This window comes from Canis lupus, chromosome 21 (assembly GCF_011100685.1).
Source record: "Canis lupus familiaris isolate Mischka breed German Shepherd chromosome 21, alternate assembly UU_Cfam_GSD_1.0, whole genome shotgun sequence".
Classification (NCBI taxonomy): domain Eukaryota; kingdom Metazoa; phylum Chordata; class Mammalia; order Carnivora; family Canidae; genus Canis; species Canis lupus.
In genome coordinates this window covers 16674087-16692599 of record NC_049242.1, presented here as the reverse complement: position 1 = coordinate 16692599, position 18513 = coordinate 16674087, and the positions used below count along the sequence as shown (strand labels likewise).

General features: G+C 39.6%; 1 long non-coding RNA gene across 1 annotated transcript in view; it reads right to left on the bottom strand.

Moving 5' to 3' along the window:
* Window positions 1-18513, bottom strand: part of LOC111091603 — a 104496-nt gene that overhangs the window by 59568 nt on the left and 26415 nt on the right. The window contains exon 2 of the long non-coding RNA XR_005375356.1: window positions 7116-7247. This is a non-coding gene — a long non-coding RNA (uncharacterized LOC111091603). The remainder of the gene's footprint in view (window positions 1-7115; window positions 7248-18513) is intronic.

The following is an 18513-nucleotide window of genomic DNA, read 5'->3' as shown; positions in this document are numbered from 1 at the left end:
TGGAGCTGAATCTCACTGTCAACCCTCAGAGAGACAGTGTAGCACATATTATTGAGCTGTTCCATCAATAGGGGAGAAAGCTGGTCTACCAAATCCAGCCCTAAAGGCTGAGGGTTACTTCTCAGGGCAATAACTGTAGTACTTCCAGCCCACCCCACCCACAACCCCAGCAAACACTTGTAGTCTGAATAAAGATTTCTAAAGAGGGACACAAACATTTGAAGCAGTAAGCTATATCTGCATGTACAGGAAACTATCCACAAAGATGCAGATTTCTAAGGTAGGCTTAGAAGATATGGGTGGGGTCCAACTGCATTTTCTATAAATGGGTTGCCATTGAAAATAGGGTGGTATACAAGGTCCTTTCTGAGAGATAGCAATATGATGAGACAAAAAAAAGTAAGGAAGTGAGACATGCAAACATCTAGGTATAGAGCATTCTAAGCAAAGGGAAAACAAATTACAAATTAAAATACCATAAGCCAGAAGCAAGCTTGACAAGTTCAAGAAAGCATGGGAGTAAATGATCAAGAAGAAAGTGCTAAGAGGTAGAGATCAAAGATAATCTGCCAAGAGCCAGTCATACAGAGCCCTGTAAACCATAATAGAGTTTGCACTTTAATCTAGATGAAACAAAAATCCACTGGAGGAGTATTAAGAAATGATGTAAATCAATTTACAGTTTAACTTTAGTTCAAAGTCCATTGGAAAATGGACTACGAGGGGAAATAAGAGTGTAAGGAAGGAGACTAGTCAGGAGGTTAACACAATATTCTAGAAGGAGAATTTAGTATCAGTGGAAATGGTGAGAAGGGAACAGATTTGGGATATACTTCACATAGTAGAGCCAAGAGATCTTTCTAATGAAAGAGAAGAGTCAGAGTTCTAGGACTAAAAAATAATCATAAAACTAAAAGCCAAAGGAAGAATTTTTTGGTTACTGAGAAACCGAAGAAGTAACTCTCATTTTTGATTGAAGCTCTGTAACTGCCTATATCAAGCCCTACTGAAAAAAAAAAAGTGGGAGAGGGGGATCCCTGGGTGGCGCAGCGGTCTGGCGCCTGCCTTTGGCCCAGGGCGCGATCCTGGAGACCCGAGATCGAATCCCATGTCGGGCTCCCGGTGCATGGAGCCTGCTTCTCCTCTGCCTATGTCTCTGCCTCTCTCTCTCTCCCTCTGTATGACTATCATAAATAAATAATAAAAAAAAATAAAGTGCTGATGCTTTAAAAAAAAAAAGTGGGAGAGGAAATATAAATGGCAGATTCACATCACAGTGAGGTAGCTGTCTCTCCAGATCATTGGGGAAAAAAAGGATTACATTACAGGCTAAAGCATGAGAACCTGAAGATTAACAAGACCACGAAGTATCCATTTCCAGTAAGTACCAAGGAAGAATTAGGGACAGAAGTGGTCTGCCCTGAAGGAGAGGAATGGGTTATCATTGACATTAATTAGAATTGCTGGCCCATAGCGATCATAAAAAGCAGACAATTTTCAATCAGTTTTATTATTGTTTATGCATATTCTTACAATGTGTGCATTTATTCCCGCATCAGGGATGGATCATTCATATCAATTCTTGGTAGCCACTGCCAGGGCCCAGAAAATGAAATGACTATAATTAAGATGATAATATTAGCAAATCATTATTAAACAATAATTAGATGCTAAGAGCTTTAGCTGTTTTACATTTTTATAAACAATATAAATGTTTAATACATTAATTAATAACATAATAATATTATAATAATACTAAGTAGTAGACCCTGTTACTATTCCCATTTCACAAATTAGAAAGCCAAGGTTAGTAGAATTTAAGAAAAATGATCGAGTTCAGGGCACCTAGGTGGGTCAGTGGGTTAAGCATCTGCCTTCGGCTCAGATCATAATCCCAGGGTCCTGGAATCGAGCCCCATGTTGGGCTCCCTGCTCAGTAGGGAGTCTGCTTCTCCCTCTCCCTCTGCTTGCACCCTCTGCTCATTCTATCACTCTCCCTCTCAAATAAATAAATAAAATCTTTGAAGAAGAAGAAGAAAAGAAGGAAGAAGAAGAAGAAGAAGAAGAAGAAGAAGAAGAAGAAGAAGAAGAAGAAGAAGAAGAAGAAGAAGAAGGAGGAGGAGGAGGAGGAGGAGAAAAAAGAAGGAGGAGGAGGAGGAGGAGGAGGAGGGGGAGGAGGAGGAGGAGAAGGAGGAGAAGAAGAAAAGAAACTTGATCAAGTTCACACAATTGTTAAATGGCCAGGCCAAAGATTCAAACCCCTGTCTGACTAACTCCAAAACACAAGATCTTAATTTTTCACTATTCATTTAATTTCGAATAATGCAGCATATTTTAACATTTTTAGATTAAAAATTCAATTTTAACATTCCACAAGCAAAAAAAAAAAAACATTCCGCAAGCAAGTCCAATGATGCGGTTATGTTTAATGTTGCTGAGGCATGAATTTAATCACATATGCTGAGGGTCTTGGAAGTGAGACATCACTGTGCTTGTGAGAGTGAGCATGATCTCATCCAGTGCCCCCTCTCAAGGAGAGAATGGCCATTCTCACTCATCATGGTTAATAAATAAGTTGTGAGAGGGGTTGCCAACTTTTGGCTCTTTGTGAAGGAAAAAAAATAGACTCAAAGAAGACAATTATTTATGCTATTGACAAGATTAAAAAGGAGTTAAAATATCTAAGTAATAGTTTACCAGAAAATGGAAATTTTAAGTAATTTAAACTATATACAATGTTACATGTAGTAGTGTTCACATCTAGGGCAGACACAATCATAGTTAGGAAATTTAGAGATATAAAGTAATTTATCCAAGGCTACAGAGCTGTGAAAAACAGCACTATATACACTCTGCTATATTTCCTCAAAAATGATCATTATATGGTCTCATTCATTTGGGGAATATAAAAAATAGTGAAAGGGATTAAAGGGGAAAGGAAGGAAAATGAGTGGGAAAAACCAGAGAGGGTGACAGAACATGAAAGACTCCTAACTCTGGGAAACGAACAAGGGGTGGTGGAAAGGGAGGTGGGTGGGGGGTTGGGGTGACTGGGTAATGGGCACTGAGTGGGGCACTTGACGGAATGAGCACGGGGTGATATACTATATGTTGGCAAATCAAACTTCAATAAATAAATATACATATTTTTTAAATGATCAAGGGAGTTAAATTGGTATCCTGGCAGCATTCCTTCTACAAACTGTAGAGGCATCTTCCTCCCAACCCCAGCCATATTCCTGTACCTCCTCCATAGATGGAATAGCTAATGTAATTGTTCAAAGTCCTAGAAACCATCAAAGGCCACTGTATGTTAATAAAGCAGCAAGCTGGCACTGGACTGCTTTCTATATTTATATGGTTAAAAAGCATAGGCAGGGTCTAGCCTCTCAGGATTCTGGTTTTTTCTTTCACTTCCTCCACATATTCAGTAGATTAGCTAAGTTTAGCCAAGTCTACACCACTCCTAAGGCCATGCAGCTAGCCAGAGAGGTAATAAAAGCCTTGCTTAGGTCTCATGCCTGAGCCTCAACTCCCTACCTAACCTCTAGCAGAGGTTTATATTAGGGAATCAGGTACTTACACAGCTAATGACAAAGTGGTACTTTACTTCTCAATCTGCTATTGTCCCCTGTGTATAGAGCCCCTTGGAAGACTCACAGGAGAAGGAACAACTGGCAGTGCAGGATTCATGACATAATACCATCAACATCCACCCCAAATTATAAAGCCAAGTGACAGGCTGTTTTCCAAGTTACTACCAAATGCCATATGTTACTTAGTGATAATTACTGCTTATGATAAAACCCAACAGAAACAATGATAATTACATGGTGAGGCAACCGTGTTATCTCTCATGCACCTGGAATATAATGCCTGTCATCACAGTGGCGACAAGAGGGATTAGGCTTCCCTCTGCTCCAATGCTCTCATGGTGAGATTTTCCTCTACTGGATAAAAAGATTTGTTGTCATTTTAATAATATAGCATTATGGGCTTTTGAAGTTCTGAAGGTTGATGCTAGGCATTTTTATTCATCCTTTGATTTTAAAAAAGACTAGAGGCATTTTTCCCACGTCGAACATATGGAAACACAAAACTGGTGGCACAAGAGGACCCTTTCTGTACAATCCAAGTTAGGAGATACACTAGGTACATACGTAGGCTATAGACTTCAAATCTGGGCTCTGTCACCTGCTAGCTGTAAGACCTTGGACAGATAGCTAGTAAGCTTGTCTTCTCACTTCTCCAAGTCTCATTCCTTAGTTATAAAATAGACATAATAACAACTATCTTACAGGATGGCTGTGAAGATTAAATAAGATTATGCTTCACACAAAGCCTAACATTGAGGGGATGCTCACAAATATTATTTTATTGCTCTGACAGGTTTGCTCCAGATCTTAGAGGAGACCTTCTTCTCCCCTTCTTTACTTCAGAATATTTTTCTTAATTTTTACAAATTCTCAATAGCCAAAAGGTCAAGCTATTAGGTAAAGGGAAAGAGGACAAGAAGTCACTTCTTCTGCTTCTATAAAAGACCTTTGACCTGAACTCAGCTGATGAAGATTCCTCATGGTTCTGTATAGTTCAGGTCAACTCACTAGGAGAAATATGTATTGCAACTTGGAACCAAACTTCAGCACATAATTATAAGTATCCCCACCATCAAGCATTCATTTATGGCACCTCATAGCCCTGAACAGGGGATCTGGGATCTCAGGAAATTGACATCTTGAATTATTAGATAATTATTATTAGATAATAATTCAATTATTATAATAATAATAACCAACACAATTCTTTGATTTAAACGCTGTTATAAGACTGAAAGTTGAACATGATGATCCTCCTTTCAGAGGAAGGAAGAATCAGAGACTCAGAGAAGTTGTTACATATCAAAGGCCACACCTTCAGAAAGTTGAGAATCCAATCCAAGTCTTCTGTCTACAGACCCAAGTCTTTCCCTGGCTGCTCATTTCTATAAGACTCACATCAATGAGGTTGATGTGCTGACCAGGCAAAAAAGGTTTAGGTCATTTTCAATAAAAGTAATTTCATTGATCCCTGACAAAGCTATTCTAATTCAGCAGGTTTATTTTTAATGATCATAAACAAAAAGCTTACATTATCTTTTAAGTAAATAAAATGGGTTTTAACACTTTTGAGCTAAAACATAAAAAACAGCATTTTGCTCAAATATTTACATCTATATTTGTACCAGAAAGCCTATTTATGAGCCTAATGAGAGCAGCAGGGCTCAGTGACAGAAGCAGCATAATTGGCCTCCTGTTCCCTTTTTTATGGGTTTCCACTTCCCTACCATCCAGCCAGAGTCCATTTCTCCTCCTCCCAGGAGAAAAAGTGAGTGATGAGCATTTCAACAAACCCTTTCACATTTTTGCTGCTTCTCTGGGCATTTCCTACCACTTTTATAGGTTATGCACCATTGAAATCAGTAGCCCTATAGAAATATGGTCAAGGAAATTTGATGTTTGCTCAAAAGTGGACTTGATTTATCAAGCTAATAAGTATAAATAGAATTACACAATTCTGGAAATATCCTTAGGTACAATATGAATGGTTTTAAAAAGCAATATAATTTTCATTTCCAACCTTTTCCGAAGCCCCTCTCCCCTTCAAGAGCCAGCTCCCTGACATCTGCTTTGTAAAGCCCCTGCTGACTACCTGATCAAAGGGACCACCCTCCATCTAGTAGAGAGTCTTCCTGCTTCCTTATCTTATGGGGGGCCAGATTTTGATAATTTACCTGGACACAGTTAAGTGCCCAAAAAATATATATTGAAAATATACATACAAGAATAAACATAGTAGGGAAAAAATGAGATTGATGTGTATCTAGCAAATTTGCTAAAATGCCAAGACTGGACACCTGGGATTCAAGCTCTGACTTTGTACTCATTGAGGTCTAGAACTTCCTAAGTTTTTATAACATTTCATTCATACACTACTCCAAGCAAACATGTATTAAGTATGCAGTCTGTAACAGGCTCTGTGGCAAGGCTCAAGAACACAGAATAAAGAAATAAAGGGGCACAGTATCCAACATTGGTGTTCATAGTTTAGGGACGGGCAAGGGGGTGGTGAGGCAGGACGGTGGACAGCAATGGTGAAGAAGAAATGTAAATAAACATGACTATTTGATAAGGGCTACACAGAATGATTTGTAAGATGCTATAGAATTACAAAGAAAGAATTTCACACTCCATGGGGAGGCCAAAACAGACTTTTTCACCGAGGAAGGGAAACTGGCCCAAAAGAATGAGTAGTGTTTTTAATGCAGACACGGAAAAGAAAGACACTCCTGGCATAGGGTACTCCATAAGCAAAGAAAGAGTGGCATTTTAGATACATAGAATGCTGTACTTTAGTATGACTTCAGCATGTGAGGAAGGGCAAGAAGGAAGACTAGAGAAACAGGCAGGAAGCAAATCATGGGAGGGCTTGTTTATCATCTAGAAATCAGAACACAGTGAAGAGCCACAGAAAGCATTCAATGGTGTTTACCAATCATGAGTGAATTAGAATACATGTCTATGCTTCCATGTGTCTTCAGATCTTCCTCAGAAGAGAGTCATTCCAAAAAGGGCAATCAGAGAAGACTAATGAGGAAGAGTCACCGATTAGGCAGTATAAGTCATGCAGCTCAGGGAAGAGCTTGGCCTTTGAAAGGCAAAAAGAAGGTGTGGAGCCAGATCCTGGAAATAACAATACAAATGAGGAGGGCTGGAGCACTGAGACTGTAGCAATCAGAGAGAGAAGCAGCATATAAGGATGGAAATAGAGGAAGCCTGGAGCCAAGGACAGAAGCAACAAAAATGACTTCCTCCTTTAAGAGCCCACTTCCTATGGTGTCTCAGCCAAGGTTTCTAAAACTGTGACCCACAACAGGGCACTGCTATCTACCACCTGGGAACAAACAAAAAAATATGTCAGAAACTGGGAAGGGATCATTGTAGCTCATGGGCAGGTTATCCATGGCACAGTTCAAGCCTGAATCTGTTTTGTAATTCATGTCTCAGTTCAAATGTCGCCTCCTCACTGACCCTTCTGTCTCTAAAACAGCCCCTCCTCCTCATATATAAGTCACTCACCAGGGATTTGTCATTGTCCTCACAGCTCTCAGCAGTCTCTGAAATTATGTGGTTTATTTATTTACTTCTGTATTTTCAGTTTCTCCCCATTAAAACAGTGGCCACATCTGTTGTCTGTTCCTAGGAGAAGATCTGAGGAAGTACATAAACATTGTGTTCACTGTTAAGCACTATGTAAAAGTTAGTTACTGCTATCTATATATTTAGTAAGTTTTTATTTATCCAGCTTTCTTCTTGTTTCTTTTCAATATTTCTTCTACTACATTTTGGCTTACAAAAATATATCTTCCATCCAAAGCTGGCATAAATATACTATTCCACTCCCAGATTTTTCCAAGCTCGAAATATTTAACTCTCTTATCCCTCTGAAAATTATCTTAGTGTAGAGGATAAGGAATGCAATCAAGTTAATATATTTCATATATTGGCATCCAACTACCCACTAGTATATCCAATAATCATTTCTTTTCTCATTATTATAACACTTTGGTTAAATCTTCAGGCCCTAAATGTATTCAGTCTTTCTTTAAAAAGTATTTTTAAACATCTACTAAACTAATTTAAATCTCTTTCTGAATTCATCAAATTTTCAATTCTGTATCATGTAGCTTTGACAGTCACTTTCTAAAATGCCTTAAAATCTTATATAGCAATGACACTGTCATTGCCTTTAAAGAAAAAGCTTTTAGTACTCTTACCCACCATTACATAAAGATTTATATTTAAAAAAATCTTAAGATCTGGAATATTCTGCAAAAGTATAAATTACACCATAAATAAAATGAAGTAGAAGAAGTAGCAGAAAGAGGAATTAAGAAAACAATCCCATTTACAATTGCACCAAAAATAACAAAATACCTAGGAACAAACTTAAGGAGGTGAATAACCTGTACTCCAAAAACTATAAAAAGGTGATGACAGAAACTGAAGACAACACAAAGAGAAAAATATTCCATACTCATGAACGGCAAGAATATTGTTAAAATGTCCACATAACCCAAAGCAATCTACAGATTTAAGGCAATCTCTACCAAAATACAAACATTTTTCACAGAATGAGAACAAATAATCCTAAAATTTGTATGAAACCACAAAAGATTCTGACTAGCCAAGAATATTGAAAAAGAAGAAAACAACAGGAAGTATTACAATCCCAGATTTCAAGATATACCACAAAACTGTAGGAATCAAAATAGTATGATACTGGCACAAAAATAGACACATAGATCAATAGAACAGAATAGAAAACTCAGAAATAAACCTACAATTATATGGTCAATTGATCTATGACAAAGGAGATTAAAATATCCAATGGGAAAAAGAGCATTTTCAATAAGTGATGTTGAGAAATCTGGACAGCTACATGAGAAAGAATAAAACTGGACAACTTTATTATAGTTTCTTACACAAAAATAAACTCAAAATGGATTAAAGGCCTAAATGTGAGACCTGAAACTGTATAATTCCTCAAAGAAAATATTGGCAGTAATTTCTTTGACTTTGGCCATGGAAACATTTTTCTAGATATGTCTCCTGAGGCAAGGGAAACAAAAGCAAAAATCAAACTATTGGTACTACACTACATCAAAATAAAACCTTTTGCACAGCAAAGGAAACCATCAACAAAACAAAAAGGCAATTCACCAAACAGGAGCAGATATTTGCAAATGACATACCCAATGAGGGGTTAATATCCAAAATATACAAAGAATGTATACATTTTGATACCAAAATCACAAATAATCCAATTACAAATGGGCAGAAGGGTGCCCAGCTGGCTCAATCAGTATAGCATGCAACTCTTAATCTTGAGGTCATGAGTTTGAGCCCCGTATGTGGTGCAGTTTACTTAAAATTAAAAAAAAAAAAAATGGGCAGAAGACATGAGCAGACATTTCTCCAAAGAAGATTTCCAGATGGCCAACACACTCTTGAAAAGATGCTCAACATCACTCATCATCAGGGAAATGCAAATCAAAACTATGATGAGCTATCACCTTATATCTGTCCTAACGACTAAAATTAAAAACACAAGAAACAACAAATGTTGGCAAGGATGTGGAGAAGAAGGAACCCTCCTGCATGGGAATGCAAACTAGTACAGCCACTGTGGGAAAAAAAAATATTGAGATTCTTCAAAAAATTAACAATTTCCATATGATCTAGCAATTCCATTTCTGGGAACTTACCCAAAGAATGAAAAACACTAATTTGGAAAGATACATCCACGCCTATGTTTATTGCAGCATTATTTACAATAGTGAACATATAGAAGTAATCCAAGTGTCCACGAATAGATGAGTGGATAAACAAGTGATACCTACATGCACGCACAAAATGGAATGCTACTCAGCAATAAAAAAAATAATGAAATCTTGCCATTTAAAACAACATGAATGAATATAGAGGCTATAATGCTAAAAGAAATAAGTCAAAGACAAACATCATATGATTTCACTCATATGTGGAACTTAAAAAACAAAACAAATTAAAAAGAGACAAACTAAGAAACAGACTCTTAACTCTGTTAAGAGAACAGAGAACAGACTGATGGTTGCAGGGGTGGGGGAGGAGATGTTTAAAATAGGTGAAGAGGATCAAGAGTATGCTTATCTTGATGAGCACGGAGTAATGTATTGAATTGTTTAATCACTATATTGCACACTTGATAATATAACACTATGTTAATTATACTTGAATTTTAAAAATATTTTTAAAATTTAAGAAAAATAAAATATAAATGAACTAGGAGATAGTACCACCTTTATAATACTCGGTATAACCTGTCAGGAAGAAGGCGTAGCTCTCCTTTTATTCATAACTTTGTTTTTCCCATTGAGGCTACATAATTTCTTTTTATGAAAAAAAAACGTGTTTTAGAAAAAAAAAACATTAAGTATAAATATAGAAATAATAGGCAACATGAGGGATGGAAGCATTGACCAGTTTTATGAAAAGTATTTTTTTTTCAGCAATCCCCAAGCTCTACATTAATAGAATATAAGCAGGAATGCAATCGATTTCTGCAGATTTGTTGTAAATCTTGTATCTCCTTATTGTTATCAATAATTTTAGTTGAATATTTAGAGATATAACCAAATGAATGACTCATTCATTTCCTATTGTCATTTCTTTCAATCACTGAAAATGCTTTGTTGATTGCCAAGTGTGTGCTGCACACATTGGATACATGCTATTCTCTGCTACACACAAAAGCTATTCTCTTGCTTTTTGTTCAGGACCTAAAAGCAAGCCAGTGATTGAAGGCATAGGATAGTAAGGAGAGTTTGTTGCTAAGGATAGGATGTAATGTATTTTCTTTTTTTTTTAAGATTTTATTTATTTATTCATGAGAGACACAGAGAGAGGCAGAGACATAGGCAGAGGGAGAAGCAGGCTCCCTGTGGGGAGCCTGATGTGGGGACTTGATTCCAGGATCCTGGGATCATGACCTGAACCAAAGGCAGATGCTCAACTGCTAAGCCATCCAGGCATTCCAGGATATAATGTATTTTCTATAGGAAAGAGACTACCAGCATCTTGGACAAGCATCTGCAGGAAAAAGAGAACCAGATATTGTAATACCAGTTAATTTATTATGCAAACTAGGTGGGTTCTGAGGGACACTCAGGTCACTGCAGCAGTGACCTGCAGTGGAGCCTCTGGTGGGCCGCCCAGATATCCCTTCAAGACCACGGCACTCATCTTCCCAGTTGCTGGGAGCCTTGACTGCTGACAGCTCACTAGGGAGTCCTTCCAAGAAATGAGCTGCCTCACCCAAGGCTGTTCTCCTCCCTCCCTCCCTCCCTGGTCACACACCTGCCCACATGGATGACTGAATAATGCAGGGCGCAAAAGCTGCTAAGTGACTCAATCCTGCTTTCTCACTCCCTTCCGTGTAGGGAGTGATATTGTCAAATCTCTATCACAGTCTCTTTCTCAAGAATCTGACCTATCTTTGCTGTGCATTTCTTTTGCTTCTTTTTTAATTCATTTTTTTTTTCAGGAGGTTGGGTTGGCTTTTGGTTTTGGTTTGTTTTGCTTTTGATCTCACCCTCAGGTACCAAAGCTAGGCTCTTTGCTATCATTATACTTCTTTATTCCCAACACCTAAAACAGTACTTGGCACACACCTGGGCTTAGTGAATATTTCCTGAGTAAACAAAGAGAATTCCGAGTCTTCCTTGCTCTTTCCAGGTACTCCTAAGGCTGGACCGTTGCCCCTGAGCCCCAGAAGCAGATGAGATGTGCTCCTAACAGACTCCTGTGCAGGTCTCTGAACACTGCCTGGTTCCTGGATTCCCACTGCTTGTAGAACTTTCATTATTTCCTTTTTGATCTCCCCACTGCTGACACTTGCCTGAACCTAAAGTTGGTACCCTTCTCTCCAATTACCTTCTTTTCCTTCTTGCCTGTACTCTACTTCATCACCTAGAATTGATTTCTTCCCAAACTTACACCCACCTCCAGTACATGACTGAGACAAAATTCAGACCCAAAGACATTTGATTTCAAAATTATATTCTGCCCACTTAACCATGCTGCCATTGAAAACATGGCAATTACAGCTATGCTTACAACAAATATTTGTATGCCACTTTACAGTTTACAAAGAACTGATATTTCACAGCTAAGTCAATACTTAATAACATCAATTACCTCACATATGACCTTTGTTGTCACTGTAGCCACATCTACCCTTCCTAGAAATATCTGACCTGTCAGAAAGCTCTTCTAACCACAAATTTACTTTAAGACAAATATAATTAAATTCAGAAATCATAAACAACAATAATCAAGTTGGTAGTGTCACAGAGACCCCAAAATTCCCCACGCTGCCTGAATCTCCATCCATAGTGGCCCATCACTTCACTCAGAAGGCTGAGATAGGAGCATCCTGGGTCATTCTCCCCAGAGCCTCAGTTTAAGGTACCATCTAGATTCCTCCTCCCACACATCTGCTTGCTTAGTGTCTGTGACATGGCCTCAGCTGTACACAGGGCTCCCTGGGTCATTTTAAAATCTGCTGTTCCTCCTTTGCATCCTCCTTGTAAAAGAAACAGGAAGTAACTGCAGGCTTTCTCCCTTCTGAGGCCACCCTGTTGGTAGCTCATTAGAAGCATCTTCTTCCACAGCTGTTCCTCTTCTCTAGATAGTCATCTCAGGCTTCCTTTGACATGGCATTTCCTAATAAGATTTTCAGCCTCTCCACCCATAACTCTGAGTTACAGCCATGGTAAACTACATTCAGTGCTCAGTAATATCCTCCAAAGTGGTTGGTACAGGGATTATTACCATGCTGATCAGCATTTGAGCAAAGAGAAAACTAAGTCAGTGATTTACCCAAATTCACAATTTCATTAAGTGATGGAACGAGGACCTGATTCTAGATTTTCTAGCTCCAAATCTTTTGGCCCGGCCACTGTACCATCTTGACATAAATTGCAACATCAACAGCCATAAAACCTGCTTGTTTTTTTTTTTTTAAACCTGCTTGTTATGTGCTAAACAGTGGCCTAAGCTGCTACCACACACTAGCTCACGTGGCCCTTAAGACAATCCTATTTTCATGGAAGAGGTAAATGATACTATCCACATTGAACTCAAAGGAACTGAGGTTGAGAGGTTGTATGCAATATGCAGTCTCATCACACAAGCAGGGTACGGTGGAGCTGAGATGTGACTCAATCCTAAGTGATGGCTCCACCGTGCTGCAAAATTTAGCTGTTATTCTAACAGAAGTCATTCCTATTTGTTGGTTTTATTTGTGACATTATGTCCACAGGATACACTGTCCAGAGCCACCATGATTCATGTGGTACCTGTCACCTGTGCTCACCTGCCATTTTATAAAATTTTATAAATTTATAAAAACACATTTACTCCTCTATTCATCTGTGTTTTCTCAAGTAATTTTGACACATTTATTTCAGACAAACTCTTCCTTGAAAATTCTCTTACAGACACCAGAAACATAGGCCATTCTCCATATCTTCAGTCAGTAACATGTGAAAAAGAGGAAAGGAACTAGTATTTGTTGAATGTTCACCTTGTATCACCCATTATATGTACCTCCTGGAGTATAAGCAACAACTCTCTACCAATAGGTATCATAAACCCGTTTTACAGATGAAGAAATAAGATTCAAAAAAAGGTAACTTCCTCAGCATCACACAACCTCCAAGTGGCAAAGAATTCATTTTCAGATCTGCCTTATTCCAAAGTAGAATACTTTTCCCCACCACTTGCATGCAAGCTAATACACAATATACTGTGGAGAGAGAGCAGAGAATTACCTTTTTAAGCAATAATACAAAATTTCCAGGGATCCCTGGGTGGCGCAGCGGTTTGGCGCCTGCCTTTGGCCCAGGGCGTGATCCCGGAGACCCGGGATCGAATCCCACATCGGGCTCCCGGTACATGGAGCCTGCTTCTCCCTCTGCCTGTGTCTCTGCCTCCCTCTCTCTCTCTCTGTAACTATCATAAATAAATAAAAAAAATTAAAAAAAAAAATTTCCAGACTAAGCCTTTTGCCTTTCATCAGTATTTGCATTCCTCAACCCCCCTCCCCACCATGACCTCACAGGACCACTTGGACATTCTTCTCCATGAAGCAGAGGCATTTTGAATATTAATAATATAAAAACCAAAATACACATAACTCCAAAGCACCAAAAAGCAGACATTAGAATTCATCTAATTTGTTAGAAAGACTATTTGTTACCTTGTGCTGAGAAAATCATGTTTACTGTGTATATTGCTGGGGGCGAACTAAGAAGATTTCAGAGTTAATTTCCCCTCATAAATAACACATGCCTCAGCCAAAAGTACACAGGCCTCTGCCTCCGGACTTCATCTTCGGGCTACTGACGCCATCTATCGGCCTGTGCTGCCTGCAGCGGTGCCCGCAGTTGGGAACAGCATGCACTGAACGTCCCAACACTGCCTGGACGGGTGTGTCTGTGGCTCTCTGGACCAGAAGAGAATGAAGCTTAATGTTACAAAAGATGTCCTTTAAAAGGATTCATTTCAAAAGGATGCTCTTGTTTTTCTTCAAAAAGGATGGCTTTTTCCTAACAGAGTGGCTGGAAGATGGGAAGAAGACCTCCCCCATTGAGGACAAGCACAATGGAGATGTGATAAAACTATGAGCCAGAAAGGAATACTTTGGCTGAAACAGCCCATGAAATTAATAAGAGAGGAACAAGAATGCAGCGTTCTGCAGTGCAGCCAGCACAAACTAGTTAAATCCCGATGGAAAGCCTGAGTATGTGAGGAGTTTTCACATCTTCAGGGCTCTCAACCTGGTCCCTAGAGGAACTTCAGGGGCCCTCTGAAATTTGATGCAAAATGGCTTTCATGTGCTTTTCTTCATGGCAGATTTATAGAGTTCGCTCGTTTAATCAAAGTTTCCACACACTAAAGGCTTGAAAACCACTGGCGCAGTTACCTCAGAAGACAAAATCTTGTCAGCCAAGAGTATGAGTTTTGGAGTTATATAGGGTAAGCGTAAGTCCCTTCTGCCGCTGTTCAGCTGCATGACCCTGAACATGTACACACAGACACATTTAAGTTCTCTGCCTTGATTTCCCCATTTTAGAGATGCAGATTAATTGTACCTGGGAGAAAGGAAATGACTTGCCACAGGTCAGATACCAGGGAGTGCTGGAGCCAGAGCTCTAACCATGTTTGGCTTCCCAAGCCTAGCAACTGTTTCATTAGTTTCCCTTCTCTTCACTAAAAAACCTATCCTGCCTGACCCACCATCAACACTGAGGATAGCTGGTCCTTAAAGAGAGCCAGCTTCATGAGCTTGCAACCTGTGCAGCTATGCAGGGATCTGTGCCCAGAAGAGTCCCTGCACTTGCGGTTTGATGCTCTGTAGTCATCATCTTGAAATTAATAATCTTGTCTTTGAATTCTTGCTCTGTAAGTGAGGTCTGATGGGACGCATGAGGGAGGGGAGGGACTTGGAGCTTCAGCTCACAATTGATCTTACTTCTTGCAACCTCCTCATCTCCCCCACTGGATTCTCAGCCTCCTCTGTCATGTCCTCTCATTGCCAATTCAGCACCCTAGCCATCTTCCCCAATTTCCCTCCCCAGCTGGCTGCCAGCAGACTCCACTCAAGGCAAAAAACAAGAGGTCTCAAGGCCCTGTTCTTCTATCTCCTCCCTCTAGTTTCCTCAAAGGGCCTGGGAGCAGGCGGGGGGGGGGGGGGGGCGGTGAGCAGTGGACACAAGTAGGGGATGATCTGAGAATAGGGCAAGGCAGTGTCCATCCCTACCACAGGATAACAGTGGGCAATTCAATGGGGGCCTCTCATCTACCCCCAATCCCAGCATGAGGCACATCTCTACACAGAGGGTGCAAATTGCTGCAGGTTGCTCTTTGCCTTGGAAGATTAGGACAGGGAACCCACAGCAAGAGGAAATTGACCACTCCACCCTGCTAGAGCCTCACATTTCTATTTTGCACTTGAGCCCCAGGAAATTATTATGTAGCTGACCTTGTCCTTAAAGAAAAATATATGTATATTTTAATATTGAGAAATAAATGCTAATAAGCTGCTATTATTTGAACTCATGCTTTTAACTTTCTCCTGTTAAATCCTCTGTCTGCTGGCATTAGCGCTCTGGCCTCATATTTATTTTGGCATGAAAGTGCAAACAAACAAAAATTCAATTGTATCAAAAAAGAGACTATATATAACACTACACTAAAGATGTCCTATCATATGGAACCATATGGTATTTCTATTTTAAAAACTAAGGCGGGGGGAAATGGGCCAGTTGGGATAACTCTAATATTTTCCCTTGTCCTTACTGACTCTTATATGCTACAGCTCTGTTCTGATAGCACTGACAGGAAGGTCTGCTGGGGATTAGTCCATTTTATAGACTAAGCAGCTAAAAGGCTTTCTTTCTTTCTTTTTCCTACTTTTTCTTAAGGAAATAGTCTGCAAGCTCTATTTTCTGGTCCCAGCCAGAATGCTCAATCCATGGTATTTATAAAATAACATGCATCCATTCAAATCTCAGGGAAATTCAAAGACTCACCCACTTTCTCTCATCTTTCTTCCACTTTCTCAGTGCCCATGAGTGGACTTGTACAGGCAAAATTAGAAGTAGGAGGAGTAATTCTGATGGCCTATTCTCCCAATTTCAAATCAATCTATTCTACCTCAGGCCTTCAACCACATTATCACTTGGGTGAACACTTTAAAGAAACTATCATCTCACTCCTTTAGGTCTCCAGTGTTTGGAGACCACTAAAAGAACCTATTCTTCCCCTGCATTTAGGAGTCCTGAAACAACTTACCAAAAGGCAAGCAGAAGATAGAAGAAATCATTAATTGCACTAACAAACACACATAATACATAGGAGCTCGGCAAGGTCACAGTCCAAACCCAACTCAAAGAGAAAAGCTTTCACAAAAAAACAACATAAAAAATCTGCCGATTTTGTATACCTCCCAAATCCATGGAACAAAGGGTTAAGAAGAGAGATTTCCAATCCCATCCTTTCAATATCAGAGATATTTAACACTTTGCCTTTAATTCTGATAAACTTTAATTATCTAATTCAGAGGAACCTAGTGCCTTAGTAGGAATATTAGAGATAACACAGGCTCATTAGAGCATTTAGCTGGAATAGGAGGCAGGCGAATAGAAGCTTCTTGCAGAGGTCTGGCAAGCTAGCCAGCAGACATGTAGGAGACAAAGACAGGATAGAATGGTGAGGAACAGCAAGGGTTTCATCGGGGACTCCAGCCTGCTGGGGACACCCCAAGGGAAAGCTCTTCAGTAGTTCTATTACAGTGCTTATCATACTTGATTAGACTCACATGCTTAATTGTCTATCAACCCTACTAGACTGTGAATTCCTCTAGGGCAAAGACTGCTTAGTTCTTTATGCCTCAATGCCCACAATAAGTATAAAGTCTCTACCCCAAATTGTTGGTTTGGGGTGCAAAAGGCTTGAGAATACACATCTTTAATTGAAATCTGGACCACTGCATTTTCTTAAGATCAGTTCCTCATGGAGAATCATGATCAGTCATAGTATTCTTTTCCCTTCATTCAGTTACCCAACTGCCAGTCCTAAGGACAGCAACAATGTATTGATCCTGGTTGTGAGACTACTCCACACCTTAGTCTTCCTCCCCTGCTCAACACTGTATTATCATTAGGACTAGCCCCGTATTACCAAATTCTAGCACCCTCTGACCAGAAGAGAGAAAGACTTATGACCTTTAATTGGAACTTAGGAGCTTCAACCAATTCAACAGACCCATCCAAGCGCATCCTCTGTCACCTGGAGCCTTGTCAAAACCTGACTAACAAGCCAGTATATTTCATCGTCCATCAGTCTCCACCACTTCATTCCACCTGAGACAGCCTATTTTGAAGAACAGGACGAATGAGCCTTCAGCGTGTAGCTCCCTCTTCCCCACGATTTCTGTCAGAAATACCAATATAGACCAACTGTCCAATTTTCCATGATCCACACCACAATTGGGGAACATTCTACCTGCCATCTGTCACTTTTTTTCCGTCAGATTTTTCACAAGGCAAAGGAAACTGATTGTGTTTTTACATATAAATTAAATTGATACCAGTAATAAAACACCTGACCGAGTTGTGCGAGTTAATAAATGCAGCCTGTTCAGGATAACTACGTCTGCACAAGATGGAGTGGCAGTAATCTATCAGGGATGGCAGGCCCTGCTGCCTGCCTGCTCCTAACTTGAAGCTGATCTCAGTAGCCCATGGAGTGTCTATTTTTCTCTCTGTCCTATCCATCCATTTTCTTTGGAGTATGAATGTTGTGGGGCTGCAAAATCATGTAGAGAGACTGTCCTCAGCCAGGCAGTGAAGTGCAATGAGAAGAGCACTCACTCTGGGCCAGGCAGACTTGAGTAAAGATCTCCACAGTTCCTAATAGTAGAGTACACTCAGATTATTCACTAGGTTTCTCCAAGCCTCACCTTTCTCAAAATGTAATATTGCAATACTGCCTTTAAAGGTTCTTGTGGGATTAGAAATAAAGTATATAAAGCACCTGGCTTGCTGTTGGCCCCCATAAACAGTATTCAGTGGCCAGACATAAGCAATCATCTGTGTCAGCCTCCACTAAAAATTGATACTTGTCTTATTGTTGTTGTTATTTTTAACCATTTTAGTAGATTATTTAGAAGTATGGAAGATTTTTACCTGCCCTACGACCTAGCAATTGCACTGCTGGGGATTTACCCCAAAGATACAGATGCAAAGAAACGCCAGGACACCTGCACCCCGATGTTTCTAGCAGCAATGTCCACAATAGCCAAACTGTGGAAGGAGCCTCGGTGTCCATCGAAAGATGAATGGATGAAGAAGATGTGGTTTATGTATAC